The sequence below is a fragment of the Manis pentadactyla genome, chromosome 3 (genome assembly GCF_030020395.1).
Source record: "Manis pentadactyla isolate mManPen7 chromosome 3, mManPen7.hap1, whole genome shotgun sequence".
In the NCBI taxonomy this organism is placed as follows: domain Eukaryota; kingdom Metazoa; phylum Chordata; class Mammalia; order Pholidota; family Manidae; genus Manis; species Manis pentadactyla.
Genome location: NC_080021.1, coordinates 93,644,669 through 93,664,884, shown reverse-complemented (window position 1 = coordinate 93,664,884; position 20,216 = coordinate 93,644,669). Strand labels below are relative to the sequence as shown.

The 20,216-nt window shown below is 41.3% G+C and overlaps 1 pseudogene; it reads right to left on the bottom strand.

Annotated features, from left to right (window-relative positions):
* Window positions 1-3,105: 3,105 nt before the first annotated feature.
* Window positions 3,106-14,872, bottom strand: LOC130682900 (neuroepithelial cell-transforming gene 1 protein-like; annotated as a pseudogene).
* Window positions 14,873-20,216: the final 5,344 nt, after the last annotated feature.

The window sequence follows — 20,216 nt, the reverse complement described above, 5'->3', positions numbered from 1 at the left end:
CTCGTGAGGGCTTACAAAATGATGTTCTGTCATTCCTTCTTCACTGATTGGCTGGGCGACTGCTGTGAGGAAAACCTTCCCCTGCTCAGTTTGGTTACCCTGACGTGGTTTGACAAGGGTGCAATAAATGCTTGCTTTTTTCCTTTATCAGTTTTCTAGGTAGTAAGTTGGTTTCCTGAAACACTCCAAAACCAATTTTTTTATATAGAATTATTCTGAAGGTATGGGTTTAAACTTTTTATTATTCTAACTGCTGCTCCCATTTTCTCAGGTACTTGTGATACCAAATTTAAGCACTTCTAAAAAGCACACTCAAGAGATACATATTACTTCAATAAAAATTATAGAAAGTGGTACAAGTGTGAGGAGACTGACTAGAAGTCTGGTAGATCGTACTTTTCAACCACTATTTATAAAACAGGTGTGAAACTACTGCTTTGCGAATCCATATGAAAAAAAAATTGCATCCTTGCTCTCCAGCATGTTTCCCTAAAGAAAGTTGTGGTCACAACAGATGTAGCCAGTCTTAACTTGGGGCCATAGACACGTTTGCAGAATTACCCCTGGCCCCTAATTTGTGCATTTCTAGAGAGAGGGCTCATCATTAGTCTCAAGATAATCATGCTCTAAATAAGATGATGTGCTCCTGGACCCAAGGAATCACCTGCGATGTCTTCAGACTTGCAGTCAGGCCTGGAGTTGCTCAAATGTGCATATACCAAAAGTACTCCTGATCTAGGAAATTCTAGATGCTTTTGTATCAGGGGAGATTTTCTTTGCTAGAACATTCCACTCACGGGAATTAGGTTCTATGGATAAAGGGATATAACTTTTTTCATTGGTGTTCTCCAATGCTGATTAAGAAAAGCCTAAATTTATAGGTTAAACTATCATCTACCTTCAACTCCTAGAACTTCTAAAACAATGGAGGCAATGCTACCAGCTGGTCCATCTCTGGGGATGGGCAGGAGGTTTAATTGAGGGGTCTGATGAAGGCAAACTATAAAATGTTCAGTTTAGCCTTTCTGTGCCGTCATCATGGTTGACAGACAGGAGCCTTAACTAGGCATTTGCTGATGTTTGTAAAATTAATTTAGTAACATGGTAGGTAGCTATATATATATAGACACACATACATATATATATATACACACACACACACACACATATATAATTAAAAACCAAGTACTGTGCTGGATCTGCATATTCAGAAAAGCATAAAGGCAGACAAGCCAGCACAAAGGTGGCCAGTCCCCACCTCCTGGGGCAGGTGAGGAAATGCCAGTGCTGATTCATGGGTGATTCAGTGACACTATGACCCCACTGACTGCTAGTTTATCAGATGCCTTCGCTTCCCTTACCACCTTGTGAGCACACATCCCAGGATGGAGCATAGCTTTAAAAAGACCTTGCCAGGTGGAGACTATCTTTTGCTCCTAAATATACAAGCACACTCACTGTTTTTTATGAAGTTCAAAAAGAAAAATCAGGTTACCTTCAACTCAGACTCTGAACAGCTTAGGCAAGCTGAAGACGGTAGATGTATGTCAGTACTTATGTATCATTTACATAATGGCTGTTGGCTAGGTCAGTGATTATCAGATGTAGACCCAAGGAGGGAATGTTTACACATACTAATCAACAGCCCTCTGCTTCCTACCCCGCAAGCTACTGACTCAGTGAAATGGGTGTGTGTGTGTGTGGATGAAGCCCTGTGACCTTTTTCTTGAAGCACCCTTGGTGATTCTGATGCCTGTACAGGTTAAAGAACTATGGGCCAGATCATCAAATGTTCTCAAATACAGATGCAATTTCTGAAGAATGTTCATTCCATATAATCACTGAGTTTCTGGGTCTTAATTTCTCTGTTGAGTGAACCAAAGGAAGATTTTTGATACATCATCATTCCATTAACATTTGAACTACTACTTCCTTATGTAACTTTAGAAGCTGATCAAGGTAATTCTGGAATGATAATCTATATAACATCTCTAGAAATGGTTAGAAACTTGCCTTTTGATTTTTCTGATCAGAACATTTGTATAATCTACATATATGACTTTGAATATCCAAACTCAGAAACCTGAGATCCCTAAATTAAAACCTTAAATTAGTCAAATCAGGATGCTTTGCTATTAGATTTACAAGTTATCCAGAAAGCGGCTAGATGTTCACCCCTCCTCAATCTGATGGCTATTTCTGATTATACTGCTTTCGAAATGGTTTAATAAGTCACAAAACTTGACTTTATTGAATCTTTCTCTTACTCACCAATGAATTTCAAAGGTATAAATATTTATGATTTCTTAATTGGCTCAGAAACAGTATGGCTTGGTTTCAGTTGATAAAGTTAATATGATTTTAAAAACATACATACATATATATATATATGCACATATGTACACATTTTTATCAAGGGGGGAAAATAAAGGCTACCAATCTGTAAAGGTGTCAAAGTAAAAAAAATAAAGCAAATACTAAAAACTACTTTATAATAAAAAAATTAAATAATTGGCAGGTTAAGTGAATGAAAATGAGGAATGTGTAGTGAAAAAAACTAATATAAAGTATTCCAGTTGATAAAATGGAAAATCTGTATAAAGTTTTATACTTTGTTTCAAAAGGAACTTATGTTTCAGTATAAATTCTAATGCATTACACACCTGTATTCTGTGTAGATTTTAGGAACCAATGTTAAAATTTCAAATTCTGCACATGCAGTTTATCAAAGAAACACTGATAAAATCCCAGTAATTGCAAAATTTTAAGGTTTGGTAGATATTGTAAATATCACAATAGGTAGGTATTGCAAAGTCCTGGTTAATTCAGAATGAAGAAGAAACCGATTCCATAAATATTTCATTTGATTAACAATACCAGGCTTGCATGTTCTAAATTATGAGAATATATCTTTAAAAAAAAAAGGTTGCAGTTTTAACAGTAATTTGTATATGTATCTTTAGCTGCCATTAAAAAAAAACAAAAAGAACCAAAAACCAAAAATGTTAAGACTAGTATTAAGTAACCCTGCAACGCTCCCATGCTCACATTACTAGAAAACCCAAACTCTATACATTTATAAATAAACAGATTCTGCACCAGTAATACACACAACTTCCTTTATACTGAAGTCTCTTTCCATTCACCACCCAATGGAGATTTTTCCCTTGGCTTTGGGAAGCCAGGCTGTGCTCGGTGCGCTCTGACACTCTTCATGTCGTCTGTGGTGCACGCAGGGGAGACACACGCTGAAGCGTCCCCATCAACTTCAACCTGAGTCACACTGGATGCTGTAGATGCCCTTCTCTGGGTTTTGATATTCACAGCAGAGGGGTTGTTCTTGACACACTCCTCATGGAGCCCAGGCAAACCGTGCAGCTCGGCTGGACTGGTGGCCTGCTGGAAAGGGGCTATGGCGGTTTGAATACAATTGAACCACTGCTGCTTGTGGAACACATCATTGGCTTACAGAGTGTGAGACTGGCCTGGGAGGGGTCTTGGAAGTGAACTCTAAAGATATTTTTGGCTAGAAAAGAAAAATTGGAAAAAAGAAAGGAAATCAGACTTAAAAACAGTTTGTGTAGATGAAGTGGTCATATACTCTTAGTGTGGGTGCCGGAATTTCTGTACATGTACACTTGTTAGGTGGATGCATTTAATAAAGCCTTAGGACATTATTTATTAGATGCACCTACTGGTGTCAGAGCACAACTTGATGACAGCAGCAGCTATAGGACAATGGAATCCTTTCATTTGTAATTTTCTGTGTGGACACAGAATTCTTTTTTATTTTCCCCATGCTGTACCTTCAGTCTGTGACTAATTTGTAATTGGAAGTTTGCACCTCTTTATCCCCTTCACCTATTTTGCCTACTACCCCACCCCACCAGGGCAACCACCTATTCTTTGTCTAAATGAGCCTATTTCTGTTTTGTCTGTTTTTCAGATGCTGTATGATGGAAGTGAAATCATATGCTATTTGTTTTTCTCTTTTTTCACTTAGCACAATATCCTCTGGGTCCATCCATGCTGTCACAAATGGCAAGATTTAATTCTTTTTTATGGCTGAGTTATTGCATATGTATCCACATCTTCCTCATTCATTCATCTATTGATGGACATATATCTTGGCTATTGTAAATAGTGCTGCAGTTTTCATAGGGGTACACATATCTTTTTGATTAGTGTTTCTGTTTTCTTCAGTTACATATCCAGAGGTGGAGTTTCTGGGTAATACGGTATTCCTCTCTGTAACTGTTTGAGGAGCCTCCACACTGTTTCCACGGAGGCTGCACCAATTTACATTCTCACCAGCAGTGCACCACAGTCTTGCCCATACTTGTTATTTGTTTGTTTTTTAATACTAGCCATTCTGACTAGTGTAAAGTGATATCTCATTGTGGTTTTGATTTGCACATCCCTGATGATTAGTGAAAGGAAGGAGCGACACACAGCAGCAATTCACCGGAGAATTCCGCTTTATTAGGGAAAGGTGCTGGGTTATATAGGAAGGGGCGTGGGGTGATTGTGGTGTTACTTCTACGGGGCTGGTGGCTATTGGCTAGGTGCTGGGATTAGGGGGGCGAGGGGGTGATTGGGCTTCAGGTGGCGCCGGCGGGAACCGAGGACCCGGAAGAGAAGCAGGAGGTTCGCCATCTTATGGGTGGGGGCCCATCATTCCCCCCTTTCTCCTCTATGGGGTTGTGGACGTTGCTTTCTCTCTGACTGCTTCCTGCTGAACGGGGGCAGAGAAGGGAGTGAGGGCTTGAGGACTGGGAGGAAAGGGTTGATAGGACTCCCCACAGTAAGGATGAGTAGATGTGGACTTCTTCAGGTTGGAAATCAGTGAAGGTTCCCTGTAACCGTAGGTCGAGGACTTGTTGATTCTAATGGTGCCAAGAGGATATGGGTGCCAGAAGCCAGGCGTCTGCGGCCATTGTTTCCAGGAGCAGTTTCCAGAGAAGAGAGGGGTCCATCTCAGCGTGTGGTGAGGAGGTCATGTGAGGGTGAGGGGTCTTCTGTGGCTAAAAGCTGGTAGTTCCTGAGTAAAAGCTGGTTGAAAGTTTGATTAGAGATTTTACCGACTTGGGATTTGATAAACTTTACTATACAGGGCAAGAAGAGACAGGCGAGAAGAATGATTATTATGGGGCCTGCAATGGGCCACAGCCAGGTGAGGAAGGGGTTTGTTAGTATTGAAGAGAATGGGTTGGAATTGGAAGCAGAGTGGAGGCTGGAGGCAAGGTTGGTGAGTTTGGTAATGTCAGTTTCTACAATGCCGGATTCGTTGATGTAATAGCAGCAGTCTTCTCGAAGGAAGACGCAGGTGCCGCCCTTTTCGGCTGTAAGCAGATCTAAGGCCCGCCGGTTTTGAAGGGTGACCTTAGCTAGTGAAGTGACCTGTCTTTGGAGAGAGGCCAGGGAATCGGCAGTGGATGTCAGGGCTCCCTCAAGTTTGGCGTTGAGATCTCTAATTGCCTATAGAGAGTGACCCAAGGCTCCCCCTGAAAACACTGCCCCAATGGCTGAGGTGTCTAGGGAAATACCGACCATAATGGGAAGGAAAGCAGCCTTTCTTGTGTGCAAGAGCAAGGGAGGTTGGAGCTCAAGGAATTCTGCCATGCTGTAAAGTGTAAGCTGTGGGATTAGGGTGACGAGAATGCAGGGTGTGCTGGAGTTGGGAGGCAGTAAGTTGAAAAGACTGCCATTACACCAAAAGAAGTGTCCTGGTTGCGTAAAAGTCTTAGAGCTGGAGGTAGGGGTGTAGATAGAGAGACAGTGAAGTGCGCTGGAGGGGGGTGGAGTTGGGCCTACACAGTGGTGGATGGTGAGATTGTTTGCATATTCTGGTTCCCATAGGGGTATGTCTGCCAGGGGGCGGAGGGGTTGTCCTTCTGCATGGAAGGAGTAGTTGGAAATATTAAGGGGCATGGCGGCCAGCAGTGGGCGCTGTAGTGATGCGCACAAGAAACAATTGGCGGTGTTGAGGGTGTGGTTGAGAAAGATGGTGGTGTCCTGAATAAGCTGTAACCAAGAGTAGAAGAAATTGGAAGAGGGGCGGGGATAAGAAGATGAAGAGGCGCCATCAAGAGTTTGGATAATGACTTTTTCGGAATGTCTGATATCTGCTGCAACTTGAGAGATCTGGGAATGAGAGGGAACATACTCTAGAGAGATATGAAGGGTACCGTGGGGGGTCGAGGACCCCCCGTAGTAAACTGAGGCTGTGACTCCAGCAGCCCACCCAGGGACCTGGGATTGATAAGGAGAATGAGCTGTTGGGATATTTTATGAAACGGTTGGAGGAGTAATACTGTGGGTACTGGGAGTTACCCATGTAGTGAATGGCACAAGACCAGTAGGGAAATCCCCTGTAGGTGTATGGCCATCGCCTGCAAAAGGCTTGTTTTTGGTCATAGAGGAAGCAGAGGTGGGAGAATAAAGGTAGCTGCTAGTGAACACTTCGGTGGAGGGAGGAAAGTGGAGGTATAAAGGCTCGGAGCAGCCTTTCAGAGGGCAGTCTGATGTGGCAATGAGGGCAGTAATCTTTGTTTGATGCTGTGTGTAAGTCTGTCTGACTTTGAATCGCTATACAAAGGAGGCTGAGGTGGCGGGGAAGACAATAGGAATGAGGAAAAAAAGCGAGAGCAAGCGAGGGAGCAGTAAAGGAGGAAAAAGTCATGATTTGGGTATGGATGGCAAAGGGGGTGAACGGGATTTTGGAGGAAAGAGGACAGTAAGGTCAGGAGTCTGGAGGGAGGGAGAGTATGTAAACTTTTGTAGGTTAAGAGATCCTTTAGGTGATATGGGGACAGAATGGTAAGGGGTGCCCTGAATGTCAGTTTATGAGCTTCCTTCTGCAAGAGCTGTCCAGCGGCTAATGCCCGTAGGCAGGGGGCCCATCCCCGAACTGTGGGGTCTAATTGCTTGGAAATATAAGCTACTGGGGCAAAGGATGGGCCATAATATTGGCCTAGGACTCCTAGAGCTTGACTGGACCTCTCATGAATGTATAATGAGAAGGGCTTTGACAAATCAGGAAGATGGAGAGCTGGGGTTTCCACAAGGGCTCGACGGAGCTTAATGAAGGAGTGTCGGGGTGAGGAGGATAATGGTTCTTCAGGGGGGCCCTTGCTGAGGTCGTATAGGGGTCTTGCCAACAGGGAGAAGTTAGGGATCCATGCTCTAGAATACCCAGCCAGGCCTAGAAAGGAAAGGATTTCTGTCTTGGTTTTGGGAACGGGCAGGTCAGAGAGGAGCCATTTTCTGTAAAAAATTTTGGGAGGAGGGGTCCAGAGGGATAGAAAAAAAAAATGCATCCTTGAGATCTAGGACTGAGAAGTGGGAGGCCGAGGCAGGGATCCGCGATAAAAAGGTGTATGGATTTGGAACTAAGGGATGGATAGGGATGATGGCCATGTTGACGAGGCGAAGGTCTTGGACAAGGCGGAAAGAGCCGTTGATTTTTTTAACAGCTAATATGGGGGTATTAAACGGGGAGTGAGTGGGTCTGAGGTAATTTTTGTTTAAAAGATCTTGAATGATGGGTTGGAGGCCTATGAGGGCTGAAGTGTTTAGGGGGTATTGGGCCTGACAGATATACTGAGAGGGGTCACGTAATTTGATAGAGGCAGGAGGATATAGAGCCACAGAGGGGCTTGCAATGTCCCAAACTTTGGGATTTACAGGGTGTATGAGGGCGGAACTGGAGCTTTCATTGGGTAGAGGGGAGTCGTCGGCTATGAGGGCCATCAGAAAGGGAGTACTGGGGGCTGTGGGAGTGGATATAGTTATGGAAACATGGAGGAGAGAAAGGATGTCCTGTCCTAGTAAGGGGATGGGACACTGGGGCATAACCAGGAAGGAGTGGGAGAAAGGTATGGGATTGTCTTGGATTGTGCATAAAAGGGGGGGGTTTAATGGGAAAATCTGTTTACCTCCTACCCCAACTATAGGAGTAATGGCAAGTGTGGTAGGGCCCCGGTATTCCTGCAAGACTGAGAAGGTGGCTCCTGTATCTAGGAGGAAGGAGATGGGGCGACCGTCTACTATTAAGGTAACCCTGGGCTCCTGTTTGGTGATGGAAATGGTCGGGCGAGAAGCCCCCGGGCCCCGTCAGTCTTCTGCCAGTCCCACTACGGAGGGCTTAGGGTGGGGGTTGTTCGTCCAGCCTCCCCTTTGGGTGACTGGGCAATCAGACCCCCAGTGGCCCTTTTTGTGGCATCTGGGGCATGGGGTGGTAGGAGATCTGGCGGAGGGGCACGCCCTTGACCAATGTCCCTCTTTTCCGCCCTTGAAACAAGCTCCTGGGGGAGGCGTGTTTGTAAAGGGGCGCCCAGGTTGTGGTTTCATCAGCTGGGCCAACATTTGGAAATTGGCCTGATCAGCCTTTTGTTTACGGTGTTCTTTCTCCTCCTCCCGGTTATGGAAGACTTTAAAGGCCACTGTTAGGATCTCAGTCTGTGGGGTAGCGGGGCCCTGTTCTAACTTTTTGAGTTTAGCTTTAATGTCGGGGTAGCTTTGAGCTAGGAAGTATGTCATAAGGACATGTCTCCTGTCAGGCGTTTCTGGGTCCAGGCTGGTATACTGTAATAGGGCTTGAGTGAGTCTGTCTAAGAACTCGGAGGGAGTCTCCTCCCTCCTTTGAATTATGTCTTGGAGCTTTTGAAAATTGACTACTTTACAAGCTGCCTTTTTCAGACCTGCTATTAAGCAAGAGTCGAAAATATCTCGAGAGCAGAGACCCACGGCGGTGGGGGACTGAAGGGCTCTGGCTCAGTCTGTGGGGGAGAAACAGGTGATGGGGGCAAAGATGGAGGAGGCTCCTGGGACTTAGAGGGGGGCTGAAAGGCTCAGGCTTGATCTGCAGGGGGGTGAGGGGGGAGGAGATGGTGGTGGAGGAAGGGGGAGGGGCTGTTGTAGGAGAGGAGGGGGAAGGGAGTGAACGGGAGGCTTCTGCGGGAGAGACGGCTTGCAGGCTAGGAGAACTTGGGGGGAAGCGGGGGGAGGAGGAGGTGGCGGCGGCGAGCGGGGCAGGAGGAGGAGGCGGAAAGCTTCGGTATAGGGAATCTCCTTCCAGTTTTTCAGGCGCTGGCAGTAGTTAAAGAGATCGCGAGTGATGTTAGGATCAAGAGATCCCCCTACGGGCCATTGGTTGTTATTGTCTAGGGGGCATGTCGGCCAATCTTGGGAGCAGTATTTGCGGAGAAGTTTTGGTTTTATATCAGGCGTCAGGGAGAGGGTGGCTAGATGCTTGAGCAGGCATTCAAGAGGTGAACTTTCAGGGAGGGATGAGGAGGCTCCCATGGCTAAAGGACAGAGAAGGAGACAAACAGGGGAAGATGAACGGAGACCCTCGGACTGGGAGCAGACCTTAAGGAGACAAAGGGCGTCCCCGGTGATCCTTGGTGGTCTGCGGAAACTCGTATACAAGTCGATTTCTTAGGCAGTGTGGGTCGTCACCCAGGCTTCTCTAAGAAGGCAGAGTGCCGGAGTCCGAGGTACCCAGTACTAGGAGTTTTCAGCAGAAGGAATTTTCGGCGGAAGGAACGGAAGGGGGGAGGGGAAGGGAGCGTTCTCATCCGCTAAGGAGTCACCTCGTTCATGGCTGTTGGAGGGGGGGCCTGAGGGTCCGCCGCAGCCGTGAAGGCCTGAGGCGGGGAGAGCTCCCTCCTTGTCCCCGAGCGTCAGGGCCTTGCCGGACGATCACGGTCAATGGCGCTGCGATAGCTCGGGGAAGAGTGGCCCACTCTGGGGGAAAACTTACCCAAAGGCCAAAGAGCAGTGGTGAGTGTGAGGAGCCAGCGCCGGAAAAAGAGGACGAGGGCAAGCTGCTGCTGGTGTCGGGGGAAGACGGGGCCCAGTTGGGGTGTCCCATCTCCCAGGTTTCGGCACCGATGAAAGGAAAGGAGTGACACACAGCAGCAATTCACCGGAGAATTCCGCTTTATTAGGGAAGGTGCTGGGTTATATAGGAAGGGGCATGGGGTGATTGTGGTGTTACTTCTATGGGGCTGGTGGCTATTGGCTAGGTGCTGGGATTAGGGGGGCGAGGGGTGATTGGGCTTCAGGTGGCGCCGGCGGGAACCAAGGACCCGGAAGAGAAGCAGGAGGTTCGCCATCTTATGGGTGGGGGCCCTTCAATTAGTGATGCTGAACATCTTTTCATGTGTCTGTTGGCCATCTGCACATATTCAGAAAATGTCCAATCAGGTTCTCATTTTTTAAATCAGATTTTTAGGGGAGGGTTGAATTGTGTGAATTTTAAAATGTGTCTTATATTTTAATCTGAGACAGAATTTTTAAAGATTGAAACTAAATTCACTTAGGTTCTGAGTTTATTAATTTAAACAATTTTACAATTTGTATTTTTACCTTTATGTGACCTGCCAAAAGCCCCTCGAAAGGACCCTCCCACTCTCACATCTCCATCCTGCAGGTCTTCCAAGAGCAGCTCTTGGACGGGGATTGGTTGTCGGTAAACTTGGTAAGAGTGACGCTCATTTTGTTTAACAGGCCGAATCAAAACCAAGATGTCTTGAAACAGGAAAATGTGAAATTTCTCCAGGAACGAAAAACAAATGCTTCCTACATGTGGAACCCTGTGATTTTAAGTGATTGGAATTTAGACATGATTGATTTCATCATATTTATTTGAGATTCCCCTTGTAGATGACCTCAGAAACAGGAGGATTCTAAGGCTATGCATGTTCTGGATGCAGAGCCTGTCTAATCTCAGACTATAAAAACTTTTCATTGGCGTATGACATTAGCTGAGGTAGCAGCTGAGTAATCACTGCACCCCACAAAGGCCTAGCAGTAGGAACATGACTGGAAAGGCCAGGATTGTACACCAAAGTTTAATAACAAAGTAAGGATTTAAACAATGCAAGCTGGTAAAAATGTTAATGGTTCTGCTTTGCCCCACACAAATTTAAGCCTTTATAGAACAGCTGGGACTCAGAATATAAATCAGAGACGTCAGATCTCATCTTTTCCCAAAAAGAACCTCAACTCATTAATTGTGCTTCTGAAAAGCAAATAATGAAACAAAAAATACCACTCATGCTTATACTCAGCTCTGGCAGGTACTTTTTCAATTGAAATTCTAAAAGTAAGTTTGCTTCCAGTTAGTCTGCTGCAGAAATCTGGTTAGTAATGCTACAACTGCTTCCATCACTACCAACTCCTCAGAAAAATCTTCTCATGGATATGTTATTTTTTTATGAAACATGGAACTAATAATTTATTCAGAAAAACTGCTAGCGAAATTGATTTATGCTCCAAAACTAAAAAATAAAATATTATTGATTCTCCAGAGACATTTAAGTTATTCTGTAAAGACAGAAACCAAATGTTTGCGTTATGAAAGCTGGTAACAAAGAACAAAAACCAGGAACCTTCTTTCACTATTTGATGAGTTTCTTTGACAACCTGCTTCATAATCTATGTGGAAACAAACTGGGTGAGAAAGGGAAGCAATGGCTCATTTCCTATTAGCTCTAAGATACACTTACATGTCCATTTTTATTCTTCAGCTCCCCGTGGCAAAGCAATACTTTGCTTGCTTCAATTCGAGGATCCTTCTGCCTTTCATTCAGATACTCCAGTTTGTCGATGTAATACTGACATTCTGATTCTCCTTTCTTCAAGTTGATATCGGAGAGAACTCCTTGTATTATCAATATCTAAAAATTATCAAAAAACTGATGGAGCCTTTTCAGAATAATGTAGTCAGTGTCCCTACAGGGCTAAAACACCACAGCAAAATGATAGAATTTTAAAGCTTGAAGGGAACTCTTGAAATCAGTTAATTCAGCCAGTCCCTTCATTTTACAGATGAAGAAACAGTTTCAGCCTAATTAGGTACTTTGCCCAAAGTTCTCCAGCTCGCTAGTGGAAGTGGTAAGACCAGAATCCAGTCTTTTGATTACAATATAAATACAGATTGTGTTCTGCCTCTTTATTACTCAGTGTGTGGGGCACGAACATATGGGGTGCTTAAAACATCCACCAAACACCTCCCGATGTTGAGTCACTATGCGTAATTGGGAGCAGCACTGCATAACTTTCTAGACAAGCTAATGTATAAATTTGGAAAACACAAGAATCATTAGTTGGACTACTTACAGCTTCCTGCAGAAGCTGAACATCAGGGTGGTCTTCTGGAGTATGTCTAAGAATTTCTTTTAACAGTAAAGGGTATTTGACTAGGTGACTTCGGGGATTATTGAGGAAGCTCCACAGATCTAGTTTTCGGCTGAAGGGAGACTCAAGACATCGCTGGAGAAAGTCCTGGACTCCTGGGTCCTGTTTCCTTTGGTCAAGAAGAGCTTTGGCTGCCAGCTGGTTACTACAGTAGCGTTTGTAGGCATTCAAGCCTGGCAATTGAAGAGTGAGAAGAGAAAACAAAGTACGGTAAGTTCCTGCTATCGTCAGTCCATTGTAAGCTTGTGAACATGAAACATAAAGCTCACAGCTGTTCTGGAAAGCTCTGACAAGCTGTGAGCATTCTCCTGCAGGTGATATTAGGGGGAGTAGAGTATTCTGGGCCAACACCAAACACCCTTTTCTAATTTCCCTAATTTAGCTAAATTCAACCAAACACTCATGACTTTTACTTTCCCCAACTAGTTAGATGCTAGTCTTCTTTAGTCCCAGGACACCGTAGTCTTCCTGTATCACCATCACCAACCTTCAAACTCTTTTTTTACTTGACTGTCCCTCACTAGATTATTCATGTAGAGATTGTCTTTTATCTCTCAATTCCCAGTTTTCCCTCCTACAACAGTGTCAAGCATCTGGCATGCACTCAAATATTAATTGAAGGAGAAAATTAATTGCATATAATGTGAGAACTCTGTACAAGGAGGAACCTTTTTAAAGCAAAACTATCATTCATCAAGTAGGTTTTTACACAGAGACTGTAAGTTCTTATAGCTACAAAAATTTGTTCAATTTTAATGCCTTGTTTATCTGTTTTTATAATCCAGTTCCTGGATCAAGTGGTTCTGATATTCATTACAATGTCAAGTGTGGCATGTACTTGTGAATAACTTTCTGGAGTAGAATACTACATACCCAGTTCACAAGAATGTGACCAATCTGCTCCACTCTCCCATCAGGCTTCGTTGCTTCTCCTATTCTTGCCAACAAATCTGAAGCATAAAAAAGCAGAAATACCAAGAATAGGTTTATTATAAAAATAATTCAGCACTAAATTAGAAGTTTAGATTTAAACTTACTTGTATTCCTGCTGTTCAAGATTCTAAAGAAAATTAAGCAGCGTATCTCACCTTCATGCAAAGGTATGTAAGCATCCAAGTCACCAAATATATGTGTGAGCTCCTCTTCTGACATGATAGACAACTTTAACATAGGGTCGTGGTAGGCCTATCAGAGGGGGAGAAATGCATCACACAGAGAGATCAAGCAAATAAGACATTATGAGAGATCTGTAATTGAATGCAAGTTTGAGTAACTGTGCAAAAGCCATTGTGGATTCTACTGTAAAACAGAAGAAATTAAAGTATATGTTTGCTAATCTCCCTAAAAGACTCTCTCACTGACATTCATATTTGAAGATGTGTCTAATAAAGCTCATGTAAAAAAAAGTATTCACTAGTAGATATTTTCTGCTTCTAAAAAGAAAACTATGTTAGAATTTGTTAAATATAATTTCTAAAAAGCAGAGTGTATGATAAAAAGTTATACACTGACCTTTCTTGCAAGTTTGAGATCTTCAATTAAGTCCTGTTCACCTTGGGACATTTCATATATTGCCTTAAAAAATGGAGCAAAATCATAAGTCACTATCCCTTCCTCTGAGAAAGGCAAATTATGTACAACTGATATTCACCATTATTTAACTGATGTTTCAAACAGTCCTTTTTAAAGTGTCTCAGTCTGAAAACAAATTCCGAATTGAGTCTCAATATTTTATATAGTGCCCTATGTTTTATAACTTAACCCCATCAAGAAGAGTTCAATCCGATGAACCACACCAATCACAGTGTTGCTTAGCGTTTATTAAGAATTACTGGCAAATACAAAAACGCAAGTTGATTTTGCCTTAGGCATTAGTTTGCTAATCTTCTAGCAAAACATCTATTTAAAAAACAGGTACTATTTTTTTTAGTATAAGCCAATATATATGCTCTCACTACTGGATGGCAGCTTACCTCCTGACGTTTGATTTCTTGGGCAGTTAAAGACTCTCTCGTGTTGACGCCTAACGTCTCTGACCACAGGACGCTACTTCTCCTTTTGGCAGGTGTTGGGACTGTTGACCTGCCTGATGACTTTTGGGCAGAGGCTGGGGATCTGCTGTCACCATGACGTGTTAATGGCTAAACAGAAGAAAAAAAAGAGGTGAACAAAAGAGCAAAGCTTTGGAGGACACAGGAATTATTCTTTTTTTTCTTAAAAAAAAAATAGACAAATTAGAAAACAAAATTCAGAGAATTTCTCTAGGCATTTATCCAAGCTTCAATCTATCATTGTAAAATATTATCAGCCAAAACTACTTTTTAGAAATAAAAGCTATCCAAGATCATGCTTTGATAGAAGATGTAAACTAATATAGTGAGATTAGATAAATATTGTTCTGGTATTTATTACCAGCATATTCCAAAGGGAAATTTATGCTTAGAGTGCAAACCTGTTTGTACACCTCAAGGAAAAAATACCAATTTTAAGCTTTTTTGATAAAAGTCTCCTCACTACATTACTCACCGCCAGCCCCACTCCCCCTTACCTGTACTCCATGACCAAAGCTTCTGGCTGCTCCATTTCTCACAGGAGAGATTAAATTTGCCAAGTATGTACCTCGAGTTAAAGGTCGAATTCTTTTATTGCTTGGTTCCTGTAAAAACAAAATCAGGTTATACTAAATGTGTGTTTAGGTATAATGATTTTAAAGAAGTTTGGACAAAATTGAGCCCTCTCAAAAGCTAGTATTTACATATTGTAAAGTATAGAATTCTATGGGATTCTGAAAATGAATGTTTTCTTCATTGTTATAATACTAAAAACACTATTGAGTAGCAGTAATTTATAAAAAAATAAATGGTACAAGAAATTCCAGTTAAATACCAGAGTATCACTGAGAACATACCAAAAAATATCATTAAACACAAGGAAAACTAAAATTAATGAAATGACCTTCTAGAACACTATAGACCTTTTAAGTTTAACATAGAGAGTAACTTAAAAAAAACCACACTATTATGAAAAATTTCAAACGTACACAAAAGTGGAGAACAGCAGAATGGATCCCATGTACTTAGCATTCAGCTTCAATAGTTTCTGGTGAAATAATCTGTTTCATCTCTGCCCCTGGTGGAGTATTTTAAAGCAAATACTAGACTTGATATGATGTCATTCTTAAATACTTCAGTCAGAGACTAGCGTTTAATTGCACATGTCTGATAGTGGAATGGTCAATTCTGAAGGCAGGGAGGACCCTGTCGTGGGAAGTGTTCCGCAGGGAAGGACGGTGGCCAAGGGAGTGTTCAGGAGTCTGGACGGCTGGGCTCCAGCCCTGGTTCCAGCACTTGCAAGGGAAACACCGTGGGCCTCCATTTTCTCCCCTGTAGGAAGGAGTGAGTACTGTAACTTCTCTTATGAAGTTGTTCTGAACATTAAATAAGTTATGCTGAAAGGGCTCAGAACAGTGCTTGGAACACAGGATGTGATAGCTGTTTGCTAAATTTAAAGTTTCTTAGGAATTATCCCCACTTCCCAGTAAAGGTTGGGATTTATAAATAATTAGAGCTTCACTCATACATTTAACTCATTAACTTAACACAAATTCAGAGTAGTTATAATTCTATATGTACTGTTTCAAAAATAATAGTAGTATAGCAAACATCACTTATTGTTCAAGGATCTCAAACTTTACAAACTGTGTTATTCTTCTCTTACTGGTAGGAAAATGGAGGTATACCATTACATGACTCATATAGTTGTTGAAATCAAGAAGGTTGATCTAAAAGAGTCTTATGTTTATAATGTTTGTGCAGTAAAGTTATTTGTTTGTATTTGATGCCCTTGACAACTGTGGCATTTTTGAAAAAATGATTTTGATGAGACTTCAGAAGGACATATAATTAAAAATTGCATTAAAATTACCATTTAAAAGTAAAAACTACATTTAAAAATGACAGATGACACATTTTTTTTCTGAAACTTCTTTGATATGACTAATGTCACATAAAAAAGTGAGCAGGGGTGAGGAAACTGAGTAAAAATAATCCTCTTAGAATAACTTAAGAATAAACTGGCAGAAAGAGTTAACATTCTCTGGAAAGAGACTTAAGTGACTTGATTACTCAAAGAAGCAATTAGACTCATTAAAGCTCCTCAGGGTTTACAGATATATCAGAAAGAACTGACCTACAAAGTAAGGAGACTTGAAGATAACCAGAGAATTCAGGCCTTTGAAGACTTAAGATGTGGAGCTGTAGACCAACCCAGCTCTGCCAAAATAATCAAGTCCAGAGTAACACTTTGAATATATAAAGCCACTAAAGTGCAAATGTTAAACGGACTGAGAAAGAAACCTTCAAGATATATAGTAAAAATGCACACTGTGCGTGACTTTATAACACACATCTGTGGAAGCCTGAGGTGACTCATGCATGGGCAGAAGGTCCAGTATGAGGCATTCCTTTCTGTTCAGTAAAGACAGTACAGAGTCCTCTGGATGAATGGAGATACAATTACCTCACAAAGGAAGACAAGCCAATATTAACTAGAAACAAAGCAGTTGTCAGAAAGTTGTGTTCTCCTTTTTGTAAACAGAGTTTAATTTCTCTTCCCTGTTTAAAGCCTAAGAAATTTGACTTCCTAGTACATCACAAAACATTTAATTTCAATTTAAAAGTCTTTGGAAAGGCACTCTTCCCACCGAATTTGAAAGGAAAAAAGTTAGTTTAGCTGGGAGGAAAGGAATTTTTGAAATCCTTATCTTTATAGTATCAGGTATTGTACAACTAATACCCTGTAACTCAACATTATGTGATATTTAAAATTAAAACTACAGAATTTAGATTTAGATAATTAAACATAAATATATTTAAATCACCTTTCTGAAACTAAGACTTTCCTTATGCAGCCTCCCTAGGTTGGCAGTGAGACAGGGACCCTGGATGTAGTCAGAGTAGGGTGAGGGCCTCCAGGAAAAGCAGGGCACAGTATTTACCGTCAGAGCAATGTAACACTGGGCAAAGAAGTCCCCATTGAAACTTCTGTTAAGCATTATGCAAAGTCAAGGTCACACTAATTCTCTGGGGAAAGATACCTAAGAGTATAGACATCTTCAGTGTTTGGAGGTGATGAAGGGAAGAGAGACCCATCCTAATGTCACCCAAATGGGGCTTCCATAATGGTGTTGCTAGTGTTTATTTTGTTGTGAAGTGTTGTTAACAGCGTTATGATGCATACACGCAGCCTAAAGAATGACTGCAGGTCGTAAAACTATAGTTACCTCAAAAGACAATATGGAAATCTATGAGGATAAACACAGAATAAGCCAACAAGAGTTACATGCTCAAAGGACTTCCTATTGTAGGTAATGTCAGGGACCCTACACTGAGTTTCTGGCTCTGCTATTATGAGGATAGAGAGGAGGCTGGGGATATGGCCTTGCTGGGATGGTTGCTGCAGGGTAGGCAAAGAGCAGCAAGTGTTGGAAGGCTGGATGGTATGCTACTTGCTAGACATCATCCAAAATATGTGGCTAATCTCACAAGGGCCTACCAATACCCGGGTGTTCCACAAGAATGGATCCCCCATCAGCAGGGTTTGGTGGAGTCATTGCTCTCATTGATCCATGCAGGACAAGTTGGAACAGAAGTTACAGCCAACAATGAAAAGGATCACTAGTCTCATTTAGTCAAGTAAAGAGACTTTATCCTATTTCTCAGTCCTCTCTCCTTGCCTAACAACCTGCAGAAGCCTCGGCCTCAAGGAGATGGGAAGGAAATGTATGCAAACGATAGGATACATGCCTCCCCTACAAATTGCTAGTACAGACAAACATAATCTATGGCCCCCACTAGAAAGTAAGCTCCATGAGGTCAAAGACTATTTTGTTCTCTGTGGCTGGCACATAGTGGGAGCTCAGTAACACAGGAATGAATGAACAAATGAGTGAATGAAGACCCAATGTGCTGGGGAGCTGAGAAGAAGACCTATGAATCAAGTTTGAGATTAAAATTTTATCATTAAATACAGAAAACAGAAGCTTAGAATGGTTATATGATCTACACAAAGTCACACAACTAACTAAAAAAGTCCAAAAGTGAATTTATAACCTCTAAACAGTCTGTAATGGTGCTAGCATAATTTCATTTGATTTATGGCTTATTTTATATTAGTTAACAGAACAAATAGGAAATGTTATAAGAAATATAATATCCCCAGAAAGGTATAGAGATAATACATTAAAATGTAATTGTCAAGATGAAAATGTCAATAGTTAGCCTATATAGCAGAATAGACATTAATTAGAAATTAGCAAGGTAGAAGATGAAGTTGAAGAATTCTCCCAGAGAATATCATAAAAGACTAAAGAGGTTGATGGAGTAAAAGAGTCAACTACAAAATAATTCCACATGCTCCCAAATCTTGCTAATCCAAGTCCTAGAAATAAAGATTAGATAGTAAGAGGGTGAAAATAATCTAACAAATGAGAACATTTCATAAGGCTGAAATAAATATGACTCTACATTAAGATAGTCCAAAGAATGCCTACCAGGATGAACAATATAACAAAAAAGTCTGACTATAAGAATATTAGATAAACAATCCCAGAGAGACAAAAGCAAAAGACTCGAAAAACTCTGCAATATGCATAATAGAGCAGGTGTTAATACCCATACTACAAAAAGAACTCAAATTACTTTTTCCCCTTTTCATTCCATTTAAAAATTGTGAGGAAACACATGTAACATATAAGTGACCATTTTAAAGGGTACAGTACTGTAGGGTTCAGAGGTATTAAGTATGTGCACATTGTCATACAAGTATATCCACTACTCTTCTCCAGAATTTCTGACATCTTCTCAAAACTGAAACTCTGTACCCATTACTCCCCATCTTCCCCACCCCTCAGTCCCTGGTAACCACTATTCTACTTTCTGTCTCTATGGATTTGACTATTCTAAGTACTTCATATAAGAGGAATCATATGTTTTTCCTTTTGTGTCTGGCTTACTGCACTTAGTGTAATGTTTTCAAGGTTCATCCATGTTATTGCTTGTATGAGAATCTTACTGCTTTTTAAGGCTGAATAATATTCCAATGTATATATATACCACCTCTTGTTTATCCATGAGTTATTTTCTCTCTATTCCTAGTTTGTTGGATTTTTTTAATCATGAAAGGATATTTTGATTTTCGTTTATTTCTTTTTCTGCATCAACTGAAATAACCATGTATTTTCCCCCCTCCCTTCCTTAATTCTGTTAATGTGGTGTTATTACATTGACTGGTTTTCATTTGTTGAGCCATCCTTGCATGCCAGGAATAAACCTTACTTGGTTACTGTATATAATCCTGCTTAATATGTTGTTGCAATTATTTTACCAGTATTTTTTTGAAAACTTTTGTATGTATACTCAGAAGAGATGTTGGTTTATAGTTTTCTTTTCTTGTAGTATCTTTGTCTGGCTTTGGTGTCTGGTAATGCTGGCCTCATAGAATGAGTTAAGAAATGCTCTTCCTCTTCAAGTTTTTGGGAGAATCTGAGGATTGGTGTTAATTCTTCTTTAAGTATTTGGTAGACTTCACCAGTGTAACCATCTGCACAAGGTCTTTTTGTTGTTTTGAGGATGTTTTTGATTATGTATCCAATCTCTTTACTAGTTCTAGGTACATTCAGATTTTCTCCATGATTCAGTTTTGGCAGGTTGTGCATTTCTAGGAATTTGTTCACTTCAGCTAAATTATCTAATCTGCTAGTATAAAACTGTTCAAAGTACTGTCTTATAATACTTTTAATTTCTGTAAATTGGTATTAATATGTCCATTTGCATTTCTGATTTTAGCAATTTGAGTCTTTCTTTTTCTTTCTCAGTCAACTGACCTGTCACTTTTATTGATCTTTTCAAAGCACTGATTTCGGTTTCATTGATCTTCCTCTATTGTTGTTCTATTCCCATTTTATTTATGTCTGTTTTGATCTTCATTTTTTCTTCTGCTAGCTTTCAGTT